The following is a 10,523-nucleotide window of genomic DNA, read 5'->3' as shown; positions in this document are numbered from 1 at the left end:
AAATTTAACACAAAGTCTAAGGGATAAAAATACAGTGACTAATATCCAGACAAATCATCAAATTTAAATTTTGAAAATATGGATTTTTACTATTTATAAATATTTTTTGAAAAAAAATCATTTTAGAATTATGTTTAATTGTTCAAAAATTTTGTCATTTTTTTTTCAATAAGAAAGCATATATATCCAAAGCTATGATAAAATTTTTATGAAATTATGGATTTAATTTAAGCAATAATAATTTATCTTCAAAAAAGTTGTAATTTCAAAAAAATGTTTTAAAATAGTTTCTAGGCTCAAATAATTGTGAAAAAATTTCTAAAAATGTAATAGAGCAAGTGTTTTTACAAAAAAAAATATTTTTAGAAAATTGAATGAAAATAAAATTTTTAATATTTAAAATATAATTTTTATAAAAAAATTATTAAAAAATAATATAACGGTCAAAAAAAATTTTGAAAATTATTTCTTTGTTCGATAACATGATAAGAGTTCACAGAAAAATGAGGTTTAGAAAAGTTACTTTGAGAATTATTTTTAATTAAAAATATAATTTTTGTTAAAAAAATTTATAAAAAATAATTTACCATTAAGAAAAATTTGAAAAATTTCCTACGGATAAGTTATGAAATACTCTTTCTTGAAAAAAAAAATTAAATTTTAATTAATTTCTAACATAAATCATGCAAATCAATTTATTTGAAAATATTAGACAGATTAAAAAAACTTTAATTCAATTTAAAAATAAGACATGTATAAAAATTTAAGTTAAGCATGATTTTGGAACTCATGTTCTTATCTACTAGATTAATTAGAATTTTTTTTCAAAATATATTTTGATGATAATTTTTTGATTTGGCCCTTATAATATCTAAGATATTAATTGAGTCCTTGAAAATTTTTAAAATTTAAATGAATAACATTCGAATATGAAGAATTTTTCAAATTTTATATTTGCAGAATTCGAACATGATATCTCTCTTCATCAACTTACTCTGTTATATTGTGATAATCAGAGTGATATTCAAATTACGCGCTGATCCTGTCCGAGCGCTGAGTCGACGAACGCTGGGGACGTGGCACGCTCCACTGTCTCCGACTGGTGGTGTAGCCCTCTGACGAACCTGCAAGGAAGCCGAGCCGGGAGGGGTTTTCCGGCGACGGCCCTTCGACGCTCAAGTCAGGCAACGAGAGAGGCAGAGTAACGAGGCTACAGTAGAGATGTGTGTATACCTTCGTCGACGTCTGGGGTCTTTATATAGGACCCCGGGGGGAGCGCGGACATGTTTCCCGATGCGTGCACGCTTCCCCAAACATACCTTAACAAGTCTGTGTCAGAAAAGTACCTCTGGCGCTATTCCGCAATCGTCCGAGCATATCCCGGATGTGATGGTGGAAGCTTCCACCGTATGATTCTGTGTATAGCTCGGCCGCCACCTCTGCTGTTTGTGTCACGCCCCAGAGGAGTCCCTGTCCGAGAAAATTTCGGCAGCATCTCCCCTGTACGGTGGACAATCTGAAACTTTTCTACATCTCACAAATACCTCAGCCACAGGCGGCTGGAATAATAACAACAAAATAAAACATCACCACGCAGTTATATATAATCTATTCAGCCTCTGGCTGTCACAACCACGCAGTTAAGATAATTAAACAGTAAAATAATACTCTGACTCGAAATCCACCCTACTCCACTACACTCGTAAAGCTCAAATCCGACGAACTCACCTCTTCTGCCATCCAGGCAGGCATGTAGTAGAATAAAATCCAAATCCAAATCCAAATCCATCGCAATAATAAAATCCATATAATATCCATAAGCAGAATAATCCAAAACATATCATGTTCAAAACAGTCTAGAACAGAAAAGAAACCAAAGAAAACCAAACATATCCTCGAGGTCTGCAGGGACCAGCACTACGTGCAGTGAGGACTAGCGACTGGAACTCCCTCCTGACAGGATCAACCTGAAAATAACAACAATGGAGGCGGGGTGAGTCCAACACTCAGCAGGTACAATTGATATGCAAAGTAAAGAAACAACACCTAGCACTAATCATGCGTACAGTCTCCTGATAAGAAAGATAAAAATACATCTGAAGTAAACAGGAGAATGTTGTACTAACCAGGTCCTGAGTATAAGGTCAAACAGTCCGAGTGGTATAGGAATCCTGTATGCATGTCAAACATAGGTATCCAAACAATATGCAGCATATAAATGCAGCAAACACAAACACAAGCAATAAATGCATCATGCATATGATGCCAATGATGCGTCCTGGTCACCCCTGACGCCAGTCGATCATCTCACACACAATAGTGAGGCCGAGTGGGTAGGGTTGTGACAACCGTGCACTCTGTCGTCACTACACCTGATGAGTGACCGAGTGGACGGGATGCTGTCGGAGTACACCTATCCTCCTACCCCAAATCATAAATGGGGGAGCGCAATGCTCTCAACTCCCGGTACACGATGACGGGGAGGAATCCCTGTCGGATAACACGTTGTGTCACACTACCCATGAGCGGACCAACGGTGCCTAACAGAGTCCCTGCTGCAACACACTCTGCCTGAATCGACCACTAACCCATGAGTGGTGGTGTGTGCAGATCCATGTAACTGGCGATGTGCTCAACAATAATGGAGCAGACTATCGCACAGCATGCAATCATGCAAATGATGCATGGCAATAACCATATAAACATCCTGACCTAATCCATATATATAGAAAAGTGCACCCTAGGTCAACGAATCATATCGAATCAAAGGTACACAGAAGGTATAAAAACCTAGGTCCTGAACATGGTGAAGCATGGTATATCACTACCCCCTATAAGCATGTATAAACAGGTAAAATATACATGAGATGCAAATCAATCAATCAATCAAGCACGTACCAAGATTTGGGTAGTGATTAACCGAAACAGATAAGAAACACAATTGATGCAATATGTTAATTTCATTACTAGGCATATCAAAGACAAAAAGTCAAAAGTACCCGCCTCCAATAGGAATGTCCAAATCCGACATCGAGATACTCGTCTCGCGTCAAAGTCCTGTAATACCAATAAATATACTTTTATTTAGCTAAAATTTAAATGAATTGCTAAATAAATCCTTAAAACTATTTAGGGCAAAAACCCTAAATAATAATCACCAATATACCTAATTCAATTAGGAAAACCCTAATTATTGATCAACCTTAACTGGTCATCAATTAATTTCTCCACAGCAAAAACCTAAATCCACAACGTTAAACAAGAACCTTACCTTTCACTTCTCACAGCAAGAATGTTTGCTGGAAATTATGGCTGCTGGACCCAAGATCAATCCGCAACAAAGCAAACCCTACAGGAAACCTTTCCCTCTGCTCAGATCAGATTGCGATACACAAATCACCAAATCAAGAAATCCTAATTATATAACACAAGTTCTTACCTCCCAAAAATCACCAAAACTCGGCTGAACCTAGTGGCCGGCGGCAGTGTGGTACCAAGACAGCGACACCAAGAAACTAGGGCAGACGAGAAGAGAGGAAAATGAGGCTCGGCAGAACCCAGGGCAAAAGAATGGACGGTGGTCGACGCTAGAGCTCGGGCGCCGGCACAAAGAAGCGACCGAGAGGAGTCAGTGGCGTCGGCGGAGATGCTAGGGCACCGGGGTGTGAGGCAGTGCTCCGTGCGTCGCCGGCGGCAGTGCGGCTCGGCGCTAGGGCACGGGAGAAGGGTCGGCGAAGCAAACTCGGCGGCGGCACAACCCAATCTAGGGCACGGCTGACGCTGCTCCGGTCCAGAGAGGGCAGCGGCGTCGGCAGAGCTTTAGTGCACTCGGGGAAGAAGGAGAAGAGAAGAGATCTGCGGCGGAAGAGGAGAATCGGAGAAGAAAAGAAGGAAATTGAAACCGTCGGGTGTGGGCACGCAGGCACAGTTCGGCGGAGGAAAAGAAAATAAAAGAAAATAAAGAAAAGGAAATGTAAATATAAACATTTCCTCGCTTAAACGGGGTAACCTAAACAGGCTTTTCCGGGCCCCGTTTTTTGTCCCCGTTAACTCGTCCGTACGAGCTCTGAATAATACCCGAAAAATTTCCAAAAATTCCGGAAAAATCCCTTATTAATATTCCCTATTTTCCGGTATTTTACATTCTCCCCCACTAATAAAAATTTGGTCCCCAAATTTCGTTATATACCATCAGCAAGTACTAACAACAGATATAGAGTATAAATGCTGAACGGTAAATAAATCACATACCTCTAGTGAAAAGATGGGGGTATCGAGCTCGGATCGTATCCTCAAGCTCCCAAGTAGCCTCCTCGTCTGAATGATGCTGCCATCCGACTTTAACCAGCCGGATAGTCTTGTTCCGCAACTGACGCTCTTTCCGGTCGAGTATCCGTACCGGAACCTCCTCATATGTAATGTCAGGCTGGACAGGAACTGGAACATCTGTCAGCACATGCGTCGGATCGAGTACATATCTCCTCAGCATGGATACATGAAATACATCGTGCACGCCTGACAGGCACGGTGGTAGTGCCAGTCGGTAAGCTAGTGCTCCGATCCTCTCCAAGATCTCGAAAGGACCAATGTACGGCGGAGCTAGCTTACCTCTGAGGCCAAATCTCTTCACCCCTTTCGTGGGCGAAACTCGTAGAAATACATGGTCGCCAACAGAAAACTCTAGTGGTCTGCGTCTCCGATCAGCATAACTCTTCTGACGATCCTGCGCCTCTGACATCCTCCGTCTGATAGTACGGACCAACTCTGCATCCTGCTGAACTCTATGAGGTCCCAACAACTGAGCCTCTCCAACCTCATCCCAGAGGACGGGTGTCCGACAAGGTCTACCATACAATGCCTCAAACGGTGCTATCTGGATAGCCGAATGAAAGCTGTTGTTGTAAGCAAACTCTACCAACGACAGATGGTCCTCCCAACTGCCTCCGAAATCCATAACACATGACCTCAACAGATCCTCTAAAGTCTAATGGTCCACTTTGACTGTCTATCTGTTTGTGGATGGAAAGCTGTACTAAAACGGAGCTGTGTGCCCAAGGCCTACTGCAGACTCTGCCAGAAACGAGACGTGAACCGTGGATCTCTATCCGAAATGATACTCAACGGAACACCATGTAGCCTGATGATCTCCCGACAATACAGATCTGCCAATCGATCCAGGGGATCAGTCCTCCGAATCGCTAAAAAGTGCACGGATTTGGTTAATCGATCAACGATTACCCAAATCGCGTCATGGCCTCGTCGTGTCCTTGGCAACCCTACCACAAAGTCCATGGTAATGTGATCCCACTTCCACTCAGGAATAGGAATCCGCTGAAGTAATCCTGCAGGTCTCTGGTGCTCAGCCTTCACCTGCTGACAAACAAGACATCTAGCTACGAAATCCGCGATGTCTTTCTTCATACCGTTCAACCAATAGGAACGTCTCAAGTCTCGATACATACGGGTCCCGCCTGGATGGATCGCAAATCGAGAACGGTGTGCCTCCTGAAGTAGCTCCTGTAAGACCGGATAAGACTGAGGTACGCATAATCTGCCTCGGAAGTATATGATACCCTCCTCGTCTCGTGTAAACTCGGTCTGTTGCCCGGAAGCTATCTGACTGCTAATGAATTGCAAATGCTGATCACCAGCCTGGGCCTCTCAAATCCTCGTCCTGATCGACGACTGAGCAACCATGGTAACAAGAATACCCTGCTCTGTCGGTCCCTGCTCCTCCAGGTCTAACTCAGAAAAACTCTGAATCAAATCCGTAACCGAAATCCGGTGGCAAGCCAAAGTCCCTTTGGACTTCCTGCTGAGTGCATCTGCAACCACATTAGCTTTCCCCGGGTGGTAGCTAATGGTACAATTATAGTCCTTCAGGAACTCCACTCATCTCCTCTGTCGGAGATTAAGCTCCTTCTGAGTGAAAATGTATTTGAGACTTATGATCAATGAGAATCTCAAATGTGATACCGTATAAATGATGACGCCAAAGCTTCAGAGCAAAGATGATGGCAGCTAACTCCAAGTCATGAACTGGGTAGTTCTTCTCATGCTCCTTCAACCGACGAGAAGCATAAGAGACTACTCTGCCGTGCTCAAACCCCAAAGAGACGCGTCGGTGTAAAGTACAAATCCTCTCCGGAAGGTAAAACCAAACCGGAGTCGACACTAATCTCCGCTTCAGCACTCTCGCAATCCTCGGACCATATGAACTTCATGCCTTTCCCGGTAAGACGTGACATAGCAATACGCGAGAAGCCCTCGACAAAACGTCGGTAATATCCGCCAATCCTAAAATCATGGATCTCCGAATCGACTTCCGCCCAACCGCCTCGATCTTCGAGGATCAACTGAAATACCTCGCTAGAAACCACGTGTCCCGAAAAACCAACCGAGGATAGCCGAATGCACACTTCTAAGTGTCGTCCAAGACTGTGCGAAGATGCTGTGCATGCTCCTCCTCGGAACGCGAGTAGACCAATATGTCATCAATGAAAACGATAACAAACTGATCCAGATGCTCCAGAAAGATGCGGTTCATCAAGTCCATAAACACCGCTGGAGCATTGGTAAGCCCAAATGACATTACCAAAAACTCATAATGACCGTATCTGGTACGGAAATCTGTCTTCTGAATATCTGAGTCTCTGACTCTCAACTGATGATATTCGGATCGCAGATCAATCTTAGAATACACTGATGTACCTCTGAGCTGATCAAACAAATCCTCAATCCGTGGTAATGGATATTTATTTCTGACGGTCACTGAATTCAGCTGCCTGTAGTCAATACATAACCTCATGGTGCCGTCTTTCTTCTTGACAAATAAAACTGGAGAACCCCATGGTGAAACACTAGGGCGAATGAATCCCCTGTCTAAAAGCTCCTGGAGTCACTACAACATTTTTCACCAATGGCAACGTCCAAAAAATGTGGCCTAAAGTATAAAAACCGTTGCCTTTTCTTTAGACAATGGTTTTTAAATCGTGGTATAGTCAGCCGTTGCCTTTTGTTTAGGCAACGATTTTACTAATAATTCGCAACACTATAAAAAAAAACCGCAGCCTTTGATGAATATAGCCAACGGTTTTTTAATCATTCTATGGCAACGGTTTATGACCGTTATCTATGAAAGCAACAGAAAAAACCGTTGCCTTTGATTGCAACACAGGAAAAACCGTTGCCTTTGATTGCAACACAGGAAAACCGTTGCTATTGATAACAACAAAGGAAAACTGTTGTCGTTGATAGCAACAGAAAAAATTAATACTGAAAATATACCAATTGAAGAAAATTATACCAATTAAAGAAAAACATGCTCAAAATATATTAATCATCCACATACATATTGAAGAAAATTAATTACGTTGTTATCCAAAACAAAATATTATAATACTCAAACAAATATACTAATTAACAAAGTAGATCCTCCAACTTCGACTTCACTTCCAGTGGCTAAGGATTGCCTCATCTGGTCTTGCTTTTTGTGGTGTGTTTGAGTAGATCTTCCTACTTGGACTGCACTTCCAATGGCTAATAGCTTCTTCCTCTATTCTTACTTTCCATGTTGCATCAAAGTAGATCTTACTTCTAACTTTTCTTGCTGCATTCTAACTTCTTGAACTGCACTTGTAGTGCTTAATGGCTGCTTGCTTTGGTCTTTCTTTTGATGTTGTATTTGAGTATTTCTAGCTTCTTGGACTACACTTGCAACAGTAGAATTTTTCCTTGGCTCTTGATTTGAAGTAGATTCTTTGTTTTTCTTCATATTTTTGGCACCTTCTTGAATTGCACTTGTAGTGGTCAATGGTTGCTTCCTTTGGTCTTGCTTTTGATGTTGTATTTGAGTATTTCTAGCTTCTTGGACTGCACTTCCAGCCGTAGAATTTTTCCTTGGCTCTTGCTTTGAAGTAGATTCTTTGTTTTTCTTCATATTCTTGGCACCTTCTACTTTTACTTTATACAGTTTGAGCAATTCAGCACTGGACTTAACTTGAAATTGATGAGGTTCAATATCAATTCTCCTGTTCATTTTTCTAAAAAAGGAAAAACAAACAAAAGAACATAAAATGATTAAAACAATAACATAACAAGTGAGACAATGTATGAAAAATTAAGAACAAAAGCACTGTAATTAAGAACAAATTTATGTAAACAAAGAGACTGGTGATACTATAAGATAAATAATATACTGAAGGATCAAATTGTCTCCAGAGAACTTAGGGAAATGAGACTGAAGAAAACAACTAGTGAGCCAACCAAGGAAGCATCTCTATACTGAAGGATCAAATTGTCTTTATACAGAAGGATCATGCCTTGAGCATACAAGTACGATATAAGAAGAAACAAAATTGTCATACCCTTCTGATCATTTCATACGCAGTACACAACTATTCTAATGCCAAGATTCCTGTTTATCAACAATTTATGTTAGTTAGAAACTCTCAAGATTGATTTAATTCCCAATTTTTGTCACAAAAGAGGAATATACAAATGCTTCTACCATAAGAATCGACATCTGATGTTTACAAAGGCAATAGCTATGAATCATAATGCCAATCAACTTTTAGCAAGCCAAATTAAACAAAGAATACTATGGAAGAACTAATCTTCCAAGAACCTACGGACAAAAGAAGTAAAATTTTACTATTTGTTCAATTTTACTATCAATTTTACTATTTGCGAGGTCCGTAGTTTGCTTTTGCTCATTTGGGGATTCAAAAGAAGTAATATCGACGAGCATCTCACCTGACAAGAGAGTTATGCATTTTGTCGGAACTTTCAAACTGTGCTGTTCTCCACGAAAGGGAAAAAACATAAGAATCATCAGCAATGAAAACATTAGAGAACCATTCGTAGGCAGAAGAAGATTGTTGAGAAGATGAAAGGTTAAAAAAAAGGAAGGCTAAATTGAAGAAAACCAAAAGGAAAAGAAAAGGAAACGAACGTGTTTAAAAAGAGATTCTCTAGCAAAGAAGAGGCTCAGGCACGCCCATGATACTGTCTACTTTCCGATCAAAGCGACGGTTGCCTACCAAAAACACAGGCCATCCATGTCGCGTCCTATTCCAGAAATATATACATATGCACACAGTGAGAGAGAGAGAGAGAGAGAGAAGAGAGAGAAGAGAGAGCAGAGCAGAGGGAGAGGCAGCATCGGTTCAGGGAAAATACAATGGGCAAGCTCATCATCGCCTTAATCGACAAGAAGGAGAGAGAATCAGAAGATACAGGATCGAAAGAACATCAAGTCAGTAAACTCTAAAACCAACGAAAATCGTGAAAAGAACTCACAAAAACACAAACCTGGAGAAGTTAAAGTACGATCCACGCAAGAAAAAGTTAGTAAACACCAGATCTATGATCACGAACAAGAACACGAACACGAAAACGAAGCTTCCGGAGAACTTCCCTCGTTTTTCCCACCCCAAACCGATCAGAAGAGTTAGGCACAGCAGCAGCGGTTGCCACGCCGAACAGATCCGTCGAAATCCTGCCGAAATCCTGTCATTCCCGATCGGAAGCTAGTGCTTCCAAGGGAGGAGATCGTCGATGATCGTTCAAATCCATCGTTGAGCACCACCATTCTTCACCGTCGCCTCAAACACCAAGTGAGTGAGAGAGAGGGGCAACCATTCATGCTTCCGGTGCTCGATCTTATTGGTTCCAAATCGGGCCGCGTCGATGTACGAATTTGGGTCGAAGCCCAAGTCAAGCATATGATTGAGTCCGATAAATTAAACACAAGATCCCTTACCATCAAATAAAATTATAAAATTATCCAACTCATCCGAGTCGAAGAGTCAGAGGCTTGAACTTGAGACCTCGCACAACATTTGCAATCAACAAATAGTAAAATTGAAACAACCTACAAACCTCGCACCTGCTTCAAGGCCACCCGTTCCCTTCTCAATCAGAACTCAAGCCGAAATCTATCTGCTCTTCGTCCTCTCCCTCGTAAGGGATGTGATCAGGTCTCAGGACTGGTGCAAGCGGCCGGCTTGCTGTTTGTTAACCAGCTACTCCAAGCGAGCCCACATAAACATAGACTGGTGTAACGGGGGGAGACGACGCTTGTGCCGGCGAGGTAGAAAGCAATTTTTGGAGGGTGCGTGGTTGGAGGAAATGCGCGCGCGGATAGGGAAACTTTAGGAGGGAAAAGAAAAAAAAAATAGGGAAAAGAAAAGGTCGGGCAAAAAAATGTGTAGGGAAATGCGCGCACGGGTAGGGTTTATTTTAGAAAAGGAAAATAAAAATAGAAATTTTATTTTAGAGAACGGTTATTAATCGTTGGAGAAAAATTTTAAAAAACCGTTGCCTAATGAATTTTAAGAGAATGGGTTTTAATCATTGCAAAAAAATTTTAAAAAAAATCGTTACCTAATGTATTTTAAAAGAACGGTTTTTAAACTGTTGCAATGAGAGGTGTTGCAAAAAATAAAGAATATTGTAGTTTAAACCGTTGCCTAATGTAGTGCAACAATATTTTTAAAAAAAAATATTAAAAACCGTTGCCT

This window comes from Zingiber officinale, chromosome 1A (genome assembly GCF_018446385.1).
Source record: "Zingiber officinale cultivar Zhangliang chromosome 1A, Zo_v1.1, whole genome shotgun sequence".
NCBI classification, from domain to species: domain Eukaryota; kingdom Viridiplantae; phylum Streptophyta; class Magnoliopsida; order Zingiberales; family Zingiberaceae; genus Zingiber; species Zingiber officinale.
The sequence above is the reverse complement of the archived record's forward strand: the minus strand, read 5'-3'. Positions refer to the sequence as shown.